This window comes from Lonchura striata, chromosome 6 (assembly GCF_046129695.1).
Source record: "Lonchura striata isolate bLonStr1 chromosome 6, bLonStr1.mat, whole genome shotgun sequence".
NCBI classification, from domain to species: Eukaryota; Metazoa; Chordata; class Aves; order Passeriformes; family Estrildidae; genus Lonchura; species Lonchura striata.
Window position 1 is genome coordinate 27,421,886 of NC_134608.1, and position 22,338 is coordinate 27,444,223.

General features: G+C 35.5%; 1 long non-coding RNA gene across 1 annotated transcript in view; it reads left to right on the forward strand.

Annotated features, from left to right (window-relative positions):
• Positions 1-22,338, forward strand: part of LOC144246479 (uncharacterized) — a 100,149-nt gene that overhangs the window by 23,664 nt on the left and 54,147 nt on the right. The window contains exon 2 of the long non-coding RNA XR_013340156.1: positions 13,905-14,018. This is a non-coding gene — a long non-coding RNA (uncharacterized LOC144246479). The remainder of the gene's footprint in view (positions 1-13,904; positions 14,019-22,338) is intronic.

A 22,338-nucleotide genomic window follows, 5' to 3' on the forward strand; every position in this document is an offset into this window, starting at 1 on the left:
GAATTATGTGACTAAATATTGTCAAGTATAAGTAATTTCAATAAGGAATTAACAAGCAAATAATACAGATAAATCTCAATGCTTCAGATAGAACAGATATATATTCTCCATCAGAAAAATACAAACTTCCATGTTACTAACCCCATTATTGTGGTTTTCTCAAACGATGAGTAATCCAAAGACTGGGAAGAAATTTGGTATGGTTGTCTTTCATGATATTACTAATACTTTGTAATATATGACAGTGATGAATAACCTTTCATGTATGTTTACAAAGTAATGGCATAATTGTTCATGCTTGCATGATAATTAAATGTGTTTATGTTTACAATTAGATGTAATGACATAAAGATGGTCTGAATATTTGCCAATCTATCTTCTATCTGAATCTTTTAAAAGATAATATATAGTAGCAACTAATTAGGTGACTAATATTTATGACAATTTATGAATGTTCTGCATGATACGCACACAAGCAGACACACATACACACATTTACATTCTTATCTACCTTCAAAGAATGAGGTGGATAAAGTCAGTACATTTTTAGCATAATGCCTTACTTCAGTCTAAGGCACATTATCCTTACAGAACACTTGACTGGGTTTGAATTGCAATAAAATATATATAGTAGTGAAGTATTTTATAATAAAGTTTACACTATCTGATAAAAAAAAAATTCTTAGTGCTCTGATTTGTATGTATATTTTAAACTAGTACTATGAATCAATCAGCCCCTGTGGAGGAATGACAAAAGGGATCTTTTAGATGTCTGACATGAATTTACATAAGAATAGATGTTTTTTGTATTTTGATAAAGGTGTTTCTGGTTCCCTAAAACCAAAAACTTTGAATGATTTTTTTTCTTGCAATGACATTATAAAGGACAAAAAGCTGTAGGTATTAACAATTCAGAAATATGCACAACACAATCTTTAACCATTGCAATAAACCACAATTTCCTTACAGAAAACGGATGAATCATTGGAAAATAGAAATATCTTTAAATAAATACTAATATATTTCTATTTTCCAATGTTCTTTGGGAAACCTTGGCTTAACTTTTAAAGTTTCAAGGACTGGGGATTAATGTGGCCCCATTTCTGAAGAAACAAACATTTTATTAAAACTAACCTGTAGGAAACTCAAGCCCAGCAGGAGCTTAATAGCCTTAATCCATTGCAGCTTTACAGAACCTAAAGAAGTCCATAAGTTCTGCTTAACACATATGATATGTTACAGTTGTAAAACTGTAACCACGAGCAGCTAATCTAATTTAAAAAAAATAATCAGAATTGATTATTAAGCTTCAAGGGAGCTGTGAACAAGGGTTAGTGATTGAAAAATACAGGGACTTCCATTCAAACAGTCAAATTAAGTGTTCAGCCCATATTTAGGAGCCTTTTCAATATATTTTATACCCTGGGGAACCTAGATCCAACTAAGAGCCATGGCCTGTGGTTGTTCTGCCTACATTTGCAACAGCTTGAGGTATGCCATCTCACATGGTTTAGGGAAATTGCTGCCAGCATAAGACAAATAATTCCTTCCCTCTGATCCTCAAGAATAGCTGGAAAGTGTAAGCTCTCATTATCAAACCTTCTGCTTTATTCTGTCCTGCTGTAGCTCTGTGTCACTGGCCTTGTTCACAGTCATCTCATCTTTGTCACAGATACATTTTTCAAATGCGACAGAACTGCATTTAGTAATCATGAGCTTGACAGAGATGTATTTGTAAAACAAAAAATCATAGAGGGTAAATTTGAAAGTTTCCATCAGTTTAATGCAAAAATATATAAATTTCTTCCCATGTTAGTTCACACATTTCAGTTGAACATATAAGGTCTTGATTATGATGTAATCCTATATGTTCTTCATTTAAATAATAAAGATGTCCTATTTGAAGATTCCTGTATTCAGTGTTTATTCTTTCCATTCTAATGATTCCTTCTAAATTATATATTTCAATGACTTTAAATTTAAATTGTAAAATCAAACCTTGAATTTTGCATTTGTCAGGACCATCACTTTATTGCTTCCTTATATGTAGGTAAGTCTATCCAGCATAAATAGATTTCACTAAGGATAAAATAGTGCTTGTTTGCCAGTGTCAGAATCCAAAGGTACAATCTTACCATTCATACATTCAATCTGGATTTTTACAGCCAAGAATTTTCAGATATAATTACTTTGACTTATTCAAATTATTTCACCTGACTCTAATCAGCAACAGGGGTGACCCATCTCACCACATCTGAGCAATCTGAAAACATTAGGCTTTATGGCTCTCTATACTGAATGAGAATATTGCTATTACTCAAATTGGCAAGTCAAGCTACAAGCAACTGAAAGCCTCATAGTCTTTTGGTGACTGCAAAAGCTCTCAAGCAGATCTCATCCCCTTCTGGTCAGTGGGAATATATTATATGAGTGTAATCAGTAGAAACAGGGTCTTGATTTCTGAGTAGTAGAGAAAATGGCAGAGAACATGCTCCAACACCTCAAAAGAGCCTTGTTAGAAAGGGCAGAAACTATTACTGGATAATCTGGGAAGAACATTGAGTTTGATATTTTACAGCAAATCAGAGGCAGAATCAGGACTGGCGTAAACATTTTTGAAGAGCAGTTCTATATCTAAGCCCTTAAAATTCGATATAAGAAAATTTACACATATTTTTTTTCCTAAAAAGTTTTATCTTCATAGAGATTATTGGATATTGGAGTGTGATGTAGGTATAATGCACAATGATAAGAAAATACAGGAGGAAAAAAGGTATGCCTGAATTTATATATCTAAAAATATACACTGAGAGTTGCCCCAAAGGGCCACTACAAGAAATTGTCTCACTTATACAAACTCAATGCTGTTTTCTTTGAAGTGTGATACAAAATTTTTCTCTTCCAAAAAGATATCATATGGAGAGGAAAGAGCAAAGGCTTTTCTAACAAAGTGTATTAGTCTTGTTCCCAGCCACATTCTGGCACCTGATTTTACTTATCCCATCACAGCTAACTTACAACTAATTCTTCTCAACCAGTGCCTTTAATAATAATTAGTGAAAAGCTTCCCTCTTCTCTGACTGATTTCCAATATAACCTAGGTTACTTTTCTCAAAAGAAAAAAAAGCACCAGTGCAGAAACAGTTAAATTAGACAGAGTTTAATATGAACAGGGAGAAAAGAAGGGCTGGACAAGATTGTCTCTTACAGTCCAATCACTGCACATTAACTCACTCATGCTATGTATATCTGTTGTCTCTACAGGTCATGGCCACCTAGGCTTACACATTATAGTTCTTAGAATAAAATTCAATTTAGTGGATAAGGGTTTTATATCCTCCAAGTTAATTTCCTGGACATATTCCAATCTTCACTCGTATTACTGCAGGAAGAGATTAAAGCATGGGAATGTTTATATGATTGTCACATGTTTATGTTGGAAATTCTTGAGAATACCACCTATACACTTTACTGAGAATTCAATGATCCATCATTATCAAAATTCCATCCTCTCACATTTATTATTTTCTTAAATTGCACACACATATACTAATGTCATTAAAACCTTCCACCTATACATGCAACATAATTAACACACTGTGCCCAGTATTGCAGATGCCACCTATGGTCAAATATTCCCTATTATGCCAGTCATTTCAAAGCTGCTATTGCAGAAAGTTAGATATTTTTTAACAGAAGTAATTTGACCAACATATTCACTTTCCTGAACAGCTTTGCATAAATGTTTTGTGATATTTCATTAGTAATAAGATTTTGTTCAGCATCAAAAAAAGAGAAAAATTCTGATTAATAAAAATGACCATACAAGTTATTTTAATACTGGGATTTGAGATTATGCATGATTAAACTGAAGTTTAGTGATCCTTATAGCATTTGAACATCATATATCCCTGGGTGAAGATATTTATAATTCAGAAATGAAGTCTAAGTTGTTTATCTCTGTTATTTCAAAGTAACAAGAACCTGGTTTTCATTCTGAAAAGAGGGCATGTGTCCCTGTTATGTATTTGAACACCTCAGCAGATGATCTGTACGGACCTCCAGAGCACAAATCTGGCATAGTGTGTAACCATGAGACTTGTAATATCTTTATGTGATGCAATACTTTGCAGTGACTCCCACTACATTCCTCAGATGGCAAAGTTTCTCTGAGAAAAATTTAATTTCTATTATGAGCTAAATTTTGCATTGTGGAAATGAGGTTTGTGAACAACCAAAGCTGTATGCAAGAGATTATATGGACACTTGCAAATTCAGCTTTTATACCAATTTTTTTTCTACCTGAAGATGTTTGATTTTATTTTTTAACACTTTTTTTAACTTACATTTTTTGAATGTGTCTCTCAATGAAGGTGTTAGAAAGGAGAAGCTGAAGCAACAAAAACCCCATCCCATCATGGGTTTACCCCATTCAATCCACTACACTGACATTGTTTTAAATTTATACTCTACTGAGATTTAATCTAAATAGATATTTTCTTAAAAAGTTCATTTTGACAATCAGAAAAGAATTTGAAACTTAAAAAAATTACCCATCTTTTTATTTCAGTATTTGTTGTGAACCATATTTAAGAAGAAACTGGGATCAGTATTTAAATTTTTTTGATGCTGTTTTTATTTTATGATCTAAGTGGTTACTATAAGCACCTCATCATCAGTTGTTAAGAATTCTTGAGTATTTCTTTTTGAAGAAGGGCAAAAGGTACATAATGTCTAGGAGAAAATGAAAGGCAACTGTTGTTTCAGTGTTTCAAGTGATTAGAATGGCATAATCTAGGCCTTAGTCTGCCTGATATTGTGAAATAAAAGGAAACTGGCATATAAAACTCATCAAGAAAGAATTCCAATGGGAAGGTCAGCTAGTTTTGTTAGAGCCAGTGGTGGAAGCAGAAAAGAAAGAGAGACTGGTACAAAAACGCTGACAGGTATTTTTCAGAGGTTAAAAATAGCAGGAAGTTTGTCATGTGAGAAAAACAGGTGGGAGTACAAAGAGGTTCTTCACCCTCTGGGGAAAAACAGGCTTACTAAGCATGCTGATTATTGTTTTCAAGACTAGGAGCGGAGGAGTTTTTTTTTTCAAATCAGCTAGTCCAGCTATTTTAACTTGATTTTGGGATAGGAAACATGGGTTTGTGTGTTCAGACAATGCTTCCCTTACTGAGACTCTACTTTCATTACAAGGAAACTTGAGTAGATGGCAACTTTTCCTTGTTTTAGACAGAAGCAGTCTTGTGATAGGTACTCAGTAAGTGATGGTTACTGGCTTCAGTGACTATTACAATGTAAAGTTTATCCTCTTATCCAGTTTTATTAGTATTTTTTAAATCAAAAAAGACAAACCTGTTCCAGCTGGGTTCTAGTTTCCTAAATTACCATTTGCCTTTTCTGTAACTCATCAGCAGTGACACTATCATAATGAATAGGTATTTTGGCTTGAGTCTTAGAAGTGCTCCTTTTCATATTTCATAGTGAGCTGAACAGAGGAACTCTAAAGAAATTGGTCTGAAACAGAAATTTTCTACAAACTCATTCTATACTGAGGGGAAAATAATGTTCCTACAGCTATACAGTTACCACATAATTTAATTGAAAACACATTTAAAAAGATCATACCTGTGCTCCACCTTTATTTTTTGCTCTCAGTTATGATATGTGGACTAAATTTACATCAAAATACACATGTACATTCCTTAGTCTTTGCTAAACTTTTTTTTTTATGCAAGTGACTTTTTAAACTTTTATTCTTACTGTTTCAAAGCAGTAATCCTTTCAATTACTGTTTTTCTCTCTTGCATACTTGAATGTCAGAAAGCTGCACCCACTATCACATGACCTAAATATTCACTTGGAGTGAAATATTTTCAAAACTGTGACCTTCCACAGCAGGCTACAAAATTGATAGTAAAAGCCATTCTATTGATGCTTCTCTTTTCCTTTGTTCCTTTCTCCTAAGGAAAGTAGATTAGAAATATAGCAATTATTCTGCCTGGATATTGAAAGGGATTTCTGAGCAACCTTGCACAATTGAGCTGGCACATGTAAAAACTGTTTCTGACTCACTGAGCTGGCATATACTGCTAAATCAGCATTGGCAGGACTCCAGGCAGCCTGTCACCAACACTGGATATTGCAGTAAGTACCAGTTCTGAGTATTGTATCCAAAGTGGTTTTATTGAATTGTTTAATTCAGTGCTGCAAGGTCTGGCTTAAGAAACTGAAGCCTTGGACTAAAAATAAAAAGACCACAGTGGAACTAAAAGTGTACCAGCTGAGCTATGGTAACTGAGTATGCTATTAATAAAAAAGACACTGCTTAAATTCCTTTCAATACCCATATTTTCTTACTCACAGGGACTTTTCAATATTTTACAAAAGTATAAATTAGTTTACAAATTTTCTTTATGAAATAATTCAGAAAATAAAAACATTGACCAAAACATACAAAGAGTGATTATTAAGTGAAATACCCATGATCTTTTCAACAATTTTTTTTTTTCTGCAGGGGATACCTTAGAAACTGTGCTCTTTTGCAAGTAAGTAGTAAATTTTGACATGGTAGGAAATTAGTAATTTTCTCACTTCAGCTTTAGCAGTGCCATATTTTCCTTAATTTTCTGCAGACTAGGAACATCCTCAGAGGCAGCAATCACAGTTCAGCCATTCACACAGATTTACTAGTCTGTGATAGTTCAGTTGAATCTGGCCTGTATCCTTGGTGTTTAAAAAGTGACACCCACTGTGGACAAGATTAGTCCCACATGAACTTAGGCACACATCAAGGACCTTCCAACATTCTTGATGAAAAGGAATATAACTAGGTCTCCAGTAAGGTTCATTTATTAAATGGTTTTAACTTTGGAGAGAGGGAGAACATAGTAGAGGTAAAAAATATCAGGAAATAGGACATTAGACCAATGGAGCCTGAGATCATGCATCCTGGATGCCAGAAAGCCTGCACAGCTCTAAAAAGTCTGTGAAATTTTGTTGCTCTTCCTGTTTGTGTAAATTGGATTAGTGACATTCTCTGTCTCTGCATAGCCGGCTTACTCATGAGCTTTTGGAAAATTGGAAAAGATCATAAGTCTGGGGTGCATAATGCTGAAAGCCCTGTGAGGGCAATATAAATTAACTCTCTTATTATATTTGCATACAAACAAATTTACACATTTTAAATATGCATTAGCATGGATATATTCAAGCAAAGTATTTTTTTCTGTAACAGAAGTTACAGAATGTAAATGGATGCAAATATTTCAGATTACTGAGCACTACTTTGCTCAAAAAATACAGTTAAATTTATACATATCACTTGATACTGGAAAGGCTTCTCAGAAATAAAAGAGTATATGAAAATCTACATTGAAATTAACTTCAGTGCCTTAATCGTCCATAGATAACCAAACAGACCTCAAAGTTTCTGACAGAAAATGCCAAATTTTTCCCCCTCTCCAGCTGTAGTTAGCTGGTTTTCACTATAGCATTGCTATATTTTTGCACCTTTAGCTGATGAATATATGAATACTGAAATCCCTTGAGTCTATTGCTCTTCTAGAACTGACCGACCCGAAGGAATTTAGTTAGAAGGGCAGCAGAATTTCAATCCTGGATGTAAGGAACCAGCTTTGGTTATGACTTTAACAAAAATGGTTTCTGTCCTTAATGATTGTGTGATGTATTATATAGTGTCATTCATTCAAAAAGGTTTGCTAAAAAGTACTATGGTTAGATAATCATCAAAACAGAAATATTTGAATTGCTTTGAGCAGATAGCTAAAGGACATCTTCCTATGTCTGTGAAAGAACACTGATGATGATAATATATAGCAGACTAAATACCTTTGTAAGTCACTCTGTCAGGGATTATTCAGTGATTTTGCTTTTGAAATCTTTGTAATTCCTATGACCTATACAGTTGGTAAAAACCACCAATTCACAGTTATAGTTTTCCAAAAGCAGAACAAAGAGAAGAAATTACATACTTTTCACAAGGGACTTGGTATTATCTGAAACCCTATAATAAAAATCTCATTCTGTTTCTTCAATTAGTTGATTGATTTCAGTAGGCGTGCCTGCAATCCAACCAATTTTAAAACAGCTGTAAAAATAGATTTCATTCTTTGAAGGATATCCTACTTGTGGATCAACAGCAAAGTTAGTAAACATAAAAAAGAATGTGATGAATTACAAATCTTCTGGTAGTACCATGCAATTTACCCCAAGACTGTGATTTGTCAGTGATGTTTGGGGTAACTGCTCCTTTGGAAACCACCAGTATAGCTGAGGAATAATATATATTAAAAATCTTGCATTATCTAGCAGCAGAGAGAGGTTTCTTTGCAAAAAGATCTTGTGAAACACCATAATAACTGGTTAACACTCATCCATAAGTTTTAAAAGGGTGTTTACATAAATAAAATATAATAATTTTAGACATACAGAATGTTATAGTTGAGATCAGCTATGGTAGCCTTGCTAATACTTTGATCTACGTGTGTGTTCTTGGGAATAAAGGATGTTTTTGTTGAAACTAGTTCTCAGAATATGAGAGACAACTGAATGGCAACAGCAGTCATTCATGGGGCCATATTAAGAATGTTATTTCTGATGACAATAAATTACACTTGTCTCCTTTAAAACATGATTATTATGAAAGGGTTTAGAATGGGGGAGGCCCAACACCCGAAGAGAAATACTGAAGTGTTTTGCCATACATTTCCACTTTCAAGAACAAATATTATTATTTATCTCTATGTTACAATGAACACAAAAAAAGGAGTATCTAAACAGGAAAAAAATTGCCAAGCAGGAAAATTCAACAAATTTCTTGATTTCATGTTTACAAAGGCAGAGAGATCAGAAACAGACAGGATGCAACAAGACTTCCACTTTGCAAGCAGATTCCCTGGGACTGTTCTCTCTTTCTTCCTTATGCACTAAGAGGTTACCTATAAATCCTCAGGCAATTAGAAGAAACTTCTGCTTCAATTTGTGATAATAGGTAACAGTTTTAGGAACCACTTACTGCAATTGATGATATTCTAATCCCAAGTATTTCAAGATGTGAAGGGAATTGTTCTTATATCTGCTATGGGGTTCGTTACTGTTACTACTCAAACCCATACTGAAGGTCCAGCAACTTCTTGTTTGCGCTGCTCTGAGTATGATGTGCTCTGAGGATACTTTGCTGAATTCTTTCTAATATAGCCTCCTTGTAGAATATATTATGTTATGCTCCTCTGCCTAATCAAATGAGCACACAGAAATGATGGCTATTGGGGGATGTTTGTTCCAAGCCTGCCACAAAAGTCACCACCCACTCAAAGGTCCCTTTCTAGTTGACCAGAGGAGCACAGAGGCACAAAACCAGGTGAGAAATGCAAATCAAGGATGGAAAGGAAGAAGCATCCTATCAAATCTGTTATGTGACATATATTATCAATTATCTCCTATATATAATCTACAGCTGTCTCACATGCAGAGAATGTTTTTTTTTCTTCACAACTGTTTCTGCAGAATTACAGCAGACTGAAGATAAAGGAAACTGTCAGTAAACTGGCTATTGCTTTGACAGACACTGAAGGCCTTCTCGTGTGAGGGTGATGATGGAAAAGCGAAACCTGTAGCCAATTACAAGATCACCTTTACATTCAAGGCTGTCTGCAAACAAATGGCTTTTCCTTTATGCACTCTCTACATTCAGTCACTGTTATAGTGAGAGTAATTAAAGTGATTAAAAGTTACCTTAAAAACTATTTATTAATTTCTAATACTTTTTTGGGTCATTTTCAAAGTGTTTGATACAGTCTGAGATTTCATTCAAGTTTTGAAATTAGAGACTTGCCTAGCAACAAAAAAGTATCACTGCTTTCTTGGCGATGTCAGAGCATTAATGTTGTTTTAAGACTCTGCCTGTGAGTATAGAGTATAGTTTATATTTAGAAAGAAAATCCTACAGGATTCCATATATCTGCAAAATGGTTAGACTTTCATGCTCTTAACAGTCCACTGCACAGCAGCATTTTTGTGTATGACTCAGGAATAAAAAATGTTAGGTCGGCTTCACCGGAACCCCCAGCCTGGTTCAGGGGTCCCGTGTGGTGGTAAAGTCTCTTCTCCAACCCATGCTTCCAAGGAAAAATTCCACAGGCTCTTGCTGTTCGGTGTCAAGGCAGTTTATTGCGAGTTATCTAACAGATTGTCTTCGCAGGTCAGCAGCCTGGGCAGAGGCACACACACACCCTGACATCCTCTCTGTCTGCTGTCTTCTTCTTCTCCCTCCCACCCAGGGTTGCTGCTATCTTTTAGATGATATATTACGTGTTACCTGTTTACAGTTTTTCCCCAATACCTACTACCTATGTTACAAGGTGCTTTTCTACTCTAAACCAATCCATAAGAGCCAGCATCACCAAGAACACGGAGGCAAGGAAGAAGAAGGAGGAAGAACAGGATCAGCCCACTTTCCTCCATCTTAGAACTTCTGACCCCCATGTACAAAGTAAAAACTCCCCTGTACAGGTGCTAAAACCCCCCTGTACAATACTAAAAAATTTTCCCCTCTACTTTGTAACTACTTTTACTATACTATCTAACCCTTTGTGACTGCTTGTTCCACCTTCAAAGTTGGTAACTCATTCCATGGCTCAAACTCAAAATCACAGCTGTTTCCAGCTGCCTGCCAGGGTCTAAAATGCTTCTGACCAAGGCCTGGAACATCCAAAAATGTCTGAGGGACATTTTGAGTTCCAACAACAAGCCAGACATTTACTTTAAATATGGATTTTTTTCTTTATTATGAATGAAGTTTTAATTTTTGATACTGCTTATTGATCTATCCTCATTTGCTTTTTTTTTATGCTAGTGACTTTTAAATAGTAACAAAGTAAAATCACCCTACTCTTCTTTTAGTGAAAAAATTATTCACCTTAGACACTCAGAGGGAAGCAGCTTCTTTTTAAGATTTGCAGAAAAGTGAACTTTTGTATGATTTAAAGATAAAGCACCCGTGGTTGCAACTTTAATCCAATATGTATTTTTGTGTAAGTATCATGAAGTAATAGAAAAGAATTAATCATTCCAGACATGGAGAAAAGCATAACTATATTGCTACATATCTTTGCAGTCAAGTAACATCTTGTGTGTACTTTCATGGTCAAAGGTTCACACTATTGCTTTTCATTAAAAAATGAAATATTGTTGTTAAGTGTTCAAATGGAGCATACATTAAGAGTCATTACTAATTAGATCTTCCTCAAGATGGACCTACTTGTGCTTGGCAGAAAAGTTGCAATAAATTTTTTTAACAAGCAATATAGATAAAGAGCCCACATACTAGAATGTGTTTCCAGGTTTTGTACAACCAATATTAAAAAAACCAAAATGCTGTGATCCTCTGGGTCTCCCCATATAGGCACATATGTACATGCACAGAGCCAGAGAGGAGAGTCCTGATGATCTTGGTTGAAGGGCATCTTGATCATGTGGGTAGATTTTGTTATAATTATTTATGCTATGTTCCAACACCAGCTTGCTAACCACAAAGGAATTCAGGTGCATGCATAACAAGCATGCATAAACAATCTGCTGCTGACATCTAGAAAGTGCAGAGCTTGCCCTATTTTGAAACAGCACACCAGCATTCTGTTCTCTTTCTGTGTTCTTGAACATATTCAGGGGCTTTAGAAACCAAGAAAAGAACCGTCTTATCTTTAGATAAGATCCATCTTCCTTTTTGCAGTCTTAAGTGTAAAATGAATTATTTTTCAAAGTATTTGATTAATTAATAGATGCATATATATTTATTTTATTTATACTGCATATGTCTGTTATTCCTGGTTTTAGTTAGAAACAACATTTTGAAAAACTGCATCAGAAAAATCTATATGCTTGGATTTGGGACTCTTTACTTTCAAAAAGATTTTTCCAATTTAAATTTATTTACTGACTAACTAAGCTGAATGGAAAATGAAAACTGGACTTCATATGTATGACATAAATCTCAATGTGTCTTTCATGTTCCAATATCACATTTAGAAAATTTGTACTCATCTAACAGGAATACAACTTATTTACAAAGTCCACAAATGACACAGAGCAGTATGAGCATAAAAACTATTTACTGTATTTTTTAGAAATTTGCAGGATCTGAAAACTAGATTGCAACTTTTAAAATTATATTTCATTACACTAGCTGTAGTATCTGTATCTGAGTTTTGTTTTTGGCTTTTTATTATGATCGGTATACAAGAAATGGAAAGGCTATTCATGAAAATGCAGTTTAATTTTAGGTAAAAAGGAAATTCACAAATTGCAAAAAAAAAAAAAAAAAAGAAGGCCTGCACCATTTTTGGCAAAATGGTAGTCTTACTTTCATAGAGGCAATTTCCCCTGTATTAAAACATTTTTAGATATTTGATTCTAAATGATGAGAAACAAAAACATCATACACTTAATAGAGTGTGTTTGAGGTTTGTGCCAAAGCTTGCTTTAATTTAAGAGTCTCATCTTATTTCTATATACATGGAGCAAGCTGGGATATAAACAGTACGAATGAGGATGTTCATTTTGCTTTATTGCAGTTTCTGTGACTCTAGGCTAAGCTTCTATAGAAAGAATCAAGTTCATGCTATGTCAGTGTTACTTGCTCTGATTTACATGTATGATGAGATATAGAGGATGCACCTTCACTCCTACTACCCTGTCTAGAAATGTTGTATTATTTGCACTCAGAGATTTGATCTTATATATTTAATTTCAAATAAATATATTTAAATTAGAGTAAAAACATATGAGAAGAGTAGGATGTCAAAGTAACTGGAGTTTTACCTGCATCTCATTAAAAGCCAACACTTACTTACCAACATCTCCATTTATGGACTTGCAAAATTTTAATAGTACTAATGACACAAAAGAAATGAGTATCACAAAGGAAACCCTGTGTTCCACAGAAATTGAACACTAAGCCTAAACAAGGTTATCCTCTTCAGATGTTTTCCTTATTCCAGCAGCAGTCAAACTCATTTTGGACTCAGAGAGAAGGAGCAGCAGCAGGATGCCGTTCTCAGGTGTGGCATGCCAGGCCAAGGGCAGCAGGACAATGGCCTGACAAAGTCCTGCAGCGCCTGGACAAGGAAGGCAGAGCCTGGGGACTGTCAGCAGAGCTGGACGGCAGGCAGGTACAGAAACACGAGGGCAGGTGCAAGGGCTGGCAGGGCTGGCCAGGGGTCATGTTCAGATCAGTGAGCTGTGTGGCTGGGCCCCTGCATGGGCGCAGTGCACCCCAGAGAGGGACAAGGGCAATCGCTCAGATTAAATGCAGCTCCGGAGTACAAGGGAATGGCCTCTGCTAAGGCTTCCCACAGCTCCTCCTCAAACAGCTCTCTGAATCCAGGCTGCACAGCTGCGCTGCTCACACTGCTGGCCCTGAGTCCAAGCAGCCAAAACCCCATGAAGGGGCTCTGGCACCAGCTTCCTCCAGTTCATCCTTTCTCATTCCCCGATTGCAGCCAGGAAGTGGGAAACCACAGATCTCGCAGATTTGGGCACCGTTCAGAGAGTGACTTGTTGCCCCATTGAAGTGAGCATTCACACTGTGTCGCTACTTCCCTCAGTGACCTCACATACCTGTCAAATAGGATGCAGCACTTTATGTGGTCTGTACTTTTGCAGCACATAGCATGAGTATATATTTTAAAGTCTGCTTGTTATCTCTTTAGGAATGTCTAGCTGTTGTGCTGTTTTTGGCTAACACAGAGTTAATTTTCTTCATGATGGCAATATTTTGGATTTGTGCTGAACACTGTGAAAATAATATGGAGATGTATTTGTTATTGTTGTGCAGGGCTTACACAGGGCTTACACTTTTCTGCTTTCTGTTCTGCCAGGCTGGAGAGGAAGTTGGGGTGCCTGGAAGCTTGGGAGGAGTTACAGCAGGGACAGGTGATCCAACTGATTGAATGGATATTCCAGACCATGTGACACCATGCTCAGTATAGAAGGTGAGGGGAAGAAGCAGGAAGGGGTGGACGTTTGGAGTGACAATATTTGTTTTCTCAAGTCACAATTTCCCAAGTCACACGTGATGGGGTCCTGTTCTCCCAGAGATGGCCTAACACCTGTCTGCCCATGGGAACTGGGGAATTAATTCCTTGTTCTGCTTTTGCTTTTTATGTGTGCAGCTTTTGCTTCCCCTGTTAATCAGTATTTAACTCAGCCTATGAGTTTTCTAGGTTTTACCCTTCCAATTTGCTCCCCAGTACCACTGGTGGGGGAGTGAGGGAGCAGCTGCCTGGGGCTTGGGTCCTGGCAGGGTTAAACCACAACACTATTGAACTGGCTATCTCTAGACCAGAGGTTCAGCATCATTTCAAGCTGAGAGATGGCATTAGCTGCATACAAATCCTGTGTTCACTTTTGTTGGTCTTATTTCCCTCCTAAAGTGTACATAAATTAAAAAAAATGTGTAGCACCCACCTATTTCTTTAGTGTTCAGATTTTTTTTTAAGAATAGAGGTGTAGTCTGTGCAACCTAAGAGCTCTTATTTTAAATGTGGTGTGCACATTGGTAAAATGTTATGATGAATTTGTAGCCTGTTCTGTAAAATCTACAGTCTCCAAAATTTGAGAGGTCCTATATTAATATTTCAATAATTACAAAGTTTCTACAGCTAGTCTCTTAATTTCTGTATGAGATACTGAAACTCTGGAGTAATTAAGATTTTATTATATGTGCTCCTATATAAGTAATTTCACTCCTCTCTGCAGCCTATTAATAGTCTCTAGATTCCACAAATCAGTATAACACTAAGTGTACTAGGATCAAATTCACCTGAAAAAGGCAAATACAAGTATCACATAAATCTTGGCAATTTGAAGTGACACCCATAGCTCAGGGCATTAGCACTGGATTAGAGTTACTATAAAATATAAATGTTTATGCTGTTTTGCAGTGTAATGCAGACAAGAGAACATAATCAAAGCTTTCACAGACATAAACAGACATCACATACTGTAATTATATTTGTCTGCAAGATTATAATAATCATAGATGGCAGGTATTACAAGGCAGTTCTTTTTTTCTGGTTAACCCATTCAGTATACTCATCATACTCCAAAAGCAATTTCCATAAATTGAATATTAGGTATATTTATATTTATAAATATATTTGTACATTGGAAATTTTGGCATGGGGAAGCCATTGTCTGTCTATTTGTCCACATTTCCGACCTCCCTGCAAAAGACAAGATGGTGAAAACAATCACAAGGCATTTATGCAACAGTCAGTGTGTGTTTATGTCCGCGCCAGCCCAGACTGCTTCCATCATGCTGCTGAATATGGACAGAGCCTCATCACCTGAATCCCTGCAAGAGGGATGTCTCTAGCAGAGGACGTGATACACAGAAGAGGTCGTTTCCCCTTCCAGTTTATATTGAAGATTAATCATCTCTCCAAAATTAATGTCAGAGGTTGGCTATTTTGCTTGAACAGCAAATTAGTCAGAAGACTGATTAAAGCCTCTGTTTATTGTGAATGAATTGTTAAAAGGCAAATCAGTCCCTTTTAAAGGCCATTTCCTGCCCTGAGTCATTCACATAGGACTCACACTGAATTCAAGGAGAATTCAACACACTCCTTCAAGGGCAGAATTCATCCTGCAGCTTAAAGTCTGTGAACTTTGTAAATCCTAAAAAAACAGCTAATATGCAGAAGAAACTGTACTCACCTCAATATAATGCCTACAGTCTTAAACATTAGAATCTATGAATCTTACATATTGAATTTTGATTAAAAACACAGAAAAAATAAATTTACATTTTAAGTTTTACTGATGTATAAATACAGAGCATTAAAAGAAACTGTTTTTAAAAAGGAATTCTTAGCAATAGTCAAGAGCTAATACTAAAAATCTTTTGAGTATAGTGAAAGGTATCTTCTTTTGTCACCAAAAAAGTATGCAGAAACTTTCAACAGGAAAGGTGTGTGTTATCAAAGTAATCAGGTTGACCAAGAGATATACACAGTATTATTTTATTTTGGATGTGCAAGGCTGGTTACTTGCCATCCTGAAAAGGAAAACAAAACATATATTTTCCTGAGCATAATAGCCACAGTTCAATTAATATTTTTAAGACAAAAAAGATGGTTTATTTCATATACATGAAGCAGAGAACATAATTATCATTGCAAGTATTAATGTGGCTTCATACTTTAAAAAGCAGGTAATAAATTCTTCAAAAGTATTTCATCACTCAGTGATTTAACACAGTGCTATTATTAAGGAACTTCAATTTTATATCATATCCTTAGTGCACACTGAGCTCACGCAAGAACACAAGAACTTGTCTATAGACATGTCTGTAGACATGCTCTTTTCAACAGATTATTTTTAGGGGTTTCAGGTGAAAAGGGATTCCTTTTATCAAGAAACATATGTATCAAGAAACAAATGGAAAACAGCAGAAGTAGCTCTTAAGGTTAGGAAGTTGCAGTTAAGATTTCTCTTAGTCAGTCTTTCTCTTTGAACCAAGTCCGATTGTATGCCAGTATGAAAGGCTTCTTAGAGATCACTCCTGTTAAAATCCCTTTCAGAGCAAGTAACTTGCCATCTGAGCCAAGATGTATTTTTTTCTTGCACTGCTGGCCTCCCTGGCAGTCCTTACATTGAGGGCAGGCAGCTGCTATTATCTCTTCTACTCATGGAGGACAAGTTAACCCTATCCTCATCAGGCATTTATGAATTATCACAGGATGAAAAAAAAGATTGTATCTCAGCTATTGCTCCATTGTGAGGTTCTGACATCACCACCCAAATCGAATATCCCATGCTTTTCTGAAAATTCAGTATTACATAACTCATTGCCCCCTGGTAAAAATATGTGGATGATTCATATCCATACATAATTGAAATTTTTCTGAGTTCCAAATATGTGATCCTGTATTTCAGACCTACTTGTAGGATAGAGATCAGCTGTGCTGAAGCTCTGAATCTGAAATTTTCACAAATCTAACTTTGATTTGAGTAGTTATTCTAAGCAGTCTTTCTGCTGTCACTTGTCTGTACTCTCCACTCTAGTGGCTGAATGTCAACCCTTTTTCTGCTTGTGTTCTGTACAGAAGTAAAGTGGTGGTTCTGGTCTTCTTCTACAGTTATGGTCTAGAAAACTATAAAAACACACTAGGAAAAATAATAGCATTTTCATTCTATATTCCAGCTCTATCATTCCTGCTCATGGAACTGCACTTATTACAGCTGCTGTAATGTTTTATTTACACCTGCAACTTACAGATCTTGTATGCACTAACATTTGCCAAAGTTCTATTTCATCCATGTTGTTTATTTGCATAATAATAGTATTTTACAGCACATGAACTACTCAACTGTATTTTAATGGAAATATTTAACTGTACAGAAGAGTTGCTCATAACTATGCCTGAACATAAGATAATATTGAAAAATGATAAGAATGTTTCAAAATAGCAAAGAAAATTTCACTTCTTTCAGCTAAAATATAAGATACCAGCTGCTTAAATTAATATTTGTCCTTCTGATTAATTTTCTCTTATATTATGACAATTTGTGATAAGTAAATATAAGCATTTTCTGTCAAATGTAAAGATTTGATCTTTAAAGAAATAAAGATAACATAATGTCAGGTACAAAGATTATAAAAACAGAGTACAGTTTTCTGCTCTTGAGAAATATCTGCCTACCAGGAATAAATACCTACACAGTAGAAATTGGAACAGACAATAAAAAAGTGAAGTGACCCTGAAAAATATTTAGCAAACTGCAGCTGTAAGTAAAACATGCCATACATTCATCAAGTCAGTAAATTCAAAACAAGCTTTTATAATTCAGTCTTATTTCTCTGCAAAAGAGACTGATAAAAATGAATATGAGAAAACTAAGAAGAATTTTATGAAGTTCAGCAAGGACAATTGTAAATTCTTGCAGCTGGGGAAACATAATCCAGGAGTGCAGCACAGGCTGGGATCTACTGGTCAGGGAAGCAGTTCAGTGAAAAGTGCTCAGTGGACAACAAATTCAATATGAGTGAACAGTGAGCTGCTGTGTAAAAGAAATCCAACAGGATGCTGGATGGAATCAACAAGAGCACCATTATCAGAGATAAAGAAGAAGTTATTCCCCTCTGCTCAGTGATTTTCAGGTGACATTTGGAATACTGTGTTCAGTTTTGGCCCCTGCTATACAAAAAAGGTGTGGACCAGCTGGAGATGGTCAGGAGAAGTAACACAAAGATGAGGAGCCTGTCATAGGAGGAAAAGGCTGAAAGAAGTGGGGCTGTTCAGCCTTGAGAAGAGGCACAGGGAAGATTTTATCACCATATTTCAGTATTTAAGAGGTGGCTAAAAAGAAGACAGAGACTCCTTTTTTTTTTACAAGGAGTCATATGCAAAAGTCAAGGCAAGTTACTCCTAGGGAGATTTCAATTTGACACAAGTAAAATTTTTCACTATGAAAAAATTCAGTCTTTGGAACAATCTCCCCAGGGAAGTGATAGATTCCTGGTTTTAAAATTTGCCTGGGCAAGATGTTGGGCAATCTTGTCTACACTGCAGTTTTGTCAAGAAAGGTTGGACCAGATGATCCTCGATGTTCCTTCCAAACTGGTACGCTATGATTGTATTAATGAATTACGGATGTGTATGGAAAAGCTGCATAATATTTCTTTCTTGATAATTACAAGGACTGAAATGCCTTTCAACTGAAAAAGCTTGGATGGAGACTGTGGAAGAAGCAACTGGATTTCTGAACAGCAAATGATGAGTTTTCTCATAAAAATGTTAAAGCCTCAACACTAAAATTCTGGTTGGTATACAAACTTTGCAACTTATTTCTGAAAATGAAAGTAGCATGTTTGATTTATTTTTCAAGGTATTAAAGGAGATATTCTCACAACACTCAGTAATTTATTTCCTGGTTCATCATATTTTTGGCTATAATCCTAACTTGCATCTGTTTAAACTAGATCATGGGTTTAGCATTCCAAGTCCTGAAAAATGCAAGATGACATGAATAGAAGAGACTCCAAATCGAATATAATATCAATGTTTGTCATAATCATATGGAATTTGATGAAAGCATATTAATATTGTTACATATTTCATTGCTAATAAAAATGTATTTCTGATTTGTTTATAAAAAATAAAAATGAATACAAGTACAATGGAAGACAGTGAGCTCCACCTAAATTAATGAAAAATAGAACACAAGGCTATTATTGTATTTGTCGTGGATGTTGCTACATGACTGCTGATTAAGTTACACTGCTCAAAACAAGGCAAAACATCAAAACATGCAAATTCTTGAATATATCCAATGACATTTAATAAGCCTTTCAAGGATGCAGCTAATTTTAGCACAGCACACAAAGCCAAGAAGACTGGAGTAGCAAAACAAGATTTGGCTAGACTACACTTGAGGGATTCAAAGGGATCTGAGAATAATGCCCTATCTACATTTTCAGGTGTGTTTTGATAACCCTCCTATTTTACTTCTTATTCAGATATTAGTCTTTCATGTAAAAAAGGTTTTTATCTTGTCCTTACAAACCCTCTGAAGCAGGCCCCAATGGGGACATATAAATTTAATGAGTCTCTCATCTCTCCCTGCTGATGCATTTAGGGAGAAAGAATGTCTATGGGGCAAAGTATGAAGATGTGGTGCTAACAATAGATGGAAAGATCAAGAAATGGGGGAATGATCATTGTGATCAAGAAATGGGGGAAAGATCTAGAGCCATCCTCTGTTTTCTGCTTATATAAGAACCATGTTAACAAATTCCTGTTACAAAGAAATGCAGACCTTAGGCAGTAAAGGCCACATTTAACCAGTATTTTGATATCTGGCTTTATGCTGAAAGGGCATTACCTGAAGCTGCTGATCAGTAGAAATCTGTTAACCATGGTTGCAGTTTAATAGAGTTCTTTTTCTATTTCTTTCTCTGACAAAGGATGTACGGCTTGTATAACTAAACTTCAGATGTAACCCAACTAAAAACCAACCTTAATAAAAAATTCCTTGTTTTATTAGAGCTGGTGGCCCCAGTTATGGGGGTCTCTGTACCAGATTCCCTTCTACCAGCAATCATTATGTGAACAGCTGTTTAGTCCACTGTGGCCTGAGATGGGTACTTGTCCTGCATGTTCTGTCCTGATGGAAGTGTCAGTTCTAGAAAAAGTTTCTTGCAAAGCCTAAAATGGAGATGCAGTTAAAATATATTGGAATATTGTCCATCCTATCATCATCCTAGCTAGCAAAACACATTCCCACCAAGAACAAACATACAAATTAAATCGCAAAATTGAAGCATACAATTGCAAACAGGAAAAATGTTAAAATAAAATAAAAAAAATACATAATTTAAAATCCACAGAAACAGAAATATGGTGAAGAAAGAGAAAGGGTAATTTGTGTGAGTGGCTCTGAGAAGCAGCAGGGAAAATTTAAATCCATGGATGTTCTGGTTTCAGGAAAAGCAAGTCCCAACACACAAAGCAAAAATCTCCATAAACTGACAATTTCCCAACAGGCTTGGGATGAAAGCAGGATGTAACTGTAGGAGTAATTTTTGAAATTGAGATAGACAGCATGCAAACATGTAGTTGATCCATACAAGATAATAATTTTGTAGTCTTAGTACATTAGATTTACAAAACACAATGGTTTAACAGCCATATTTTAAAACTTAATTCCCTGAAACATAATGAAAGAATGTTTGTTTTCTCTTTGTGAATAGCAGATAGCTTTTTCTTGCCTGACAGATCCTAGCTTTCCTTCTCATCCATTCAGCAGTGTGTTTTAAGCAGTACAAATGCTGAAGTCAGAGCTGACACTCAAGATTTGTCCCTAAACAATGAAGACAGCATTGCAACTGAACTGTACAGATAGCCTTTTTGGGGTAATCACTGTGTTTAAATTTATCTTTGCTAATGAATAAAGACAATAGCATGGCAGATGGGACAAATCCACTTCATAGATTAATGAGAAAATGGACATATATATATACATAACCTGATGTTATAAATGCAGAAATGCATCTGAAAGTGTATTATTGAAGTATGTCAAGGAGAAGCTGGAAAAATGCTTCAAAAGACTCTTTATAATTCTTTGTCTAATTTTTGAACAGCTATTCGAATAAACTGTGCTTATGCACCTCATTATGTGCTGTTTATGAGCACTCACATTCCTATCAACATCCTGGAAGTTCTATTCTTGAGAAAAATGAAAGAAAAGAATGATGAATAGCTAGTGGTTTAATGTACTTTCTTTTAAGTTATTTCTGTTAAAAATGTAAATATTCAATAATAGTCTAGAAACATGCTATTTTTACAGTATTTTTGCCACACACCCCAAAGTATAAACAATTCATTAGTAGCCTTAGTCCGACCTTTGCTAGTATAAATTGTTGTTCAAGTCTTTTTAATGGCAAATAAACTTGAACACCTCAATATGCAGTCTTAAGAACTGTCTAGGCTGTGCTCAGTTGAGCAACAAGAAAAAAATAGCAAGAATAACAATGCCACTATTGTGCTAACAAAGACCTTGGGTTAATAGAGACTATTTTGACCTTATGACACAAATTAACACTACCTCAGGGTTCCTTTAATTTAGGCCACCCTGCAATAGCCTCTGGCAGTCAGGGATTATTGGATGAAAGCAAACCAGTTTGTTGTGAACAGAGGTTCAGGAGACCTTCATTCAATTCTTGGTGACACCATAGAGTCTTTGGGTGATATTAGGAAGTATTAAACTTTCTGTGCCTCCAGCAGCTGTATGGTGAAGCAGCATTAGTATTTACATACTTTATAAATGTATTATTTAATTAATTTAACACATTTTTGGAAACTTTGTGCACAAACCCCTAGAAGTCCACTAAGAGCTTTGTCAGTCTTTGGTTGTGACAGAAGAGTCCCTAAATCACATCTGACTGCTTCAATACATGAAGGTTTTTTTTGTTTCTACATGTCTTTTTAGCATGCAAAATATAAAACACCCACAACCATCCATAAAAACTAGGTTTGTTAAAAATCCCTGGAGCATATGCTTCCTTGAAATAATACATACACCTGAATAATAGTAATTAAAATATTCTGTGAATGGATTTACACGTATGCATGGATTTTTGTGGAACGAGACGTCTCCAAAGTCCAGTTTTTGGGTATGTTGTAATCAATGCACTGTTTAGGGAAGACTTCTGTATGAAAGAACTTTAGTATAATGGGTTGTGTGCAAATTCTGAAATCTATATTTTGAACAGTTTTGTCATTCAGATGTTTATTTGGCTACAAAAAT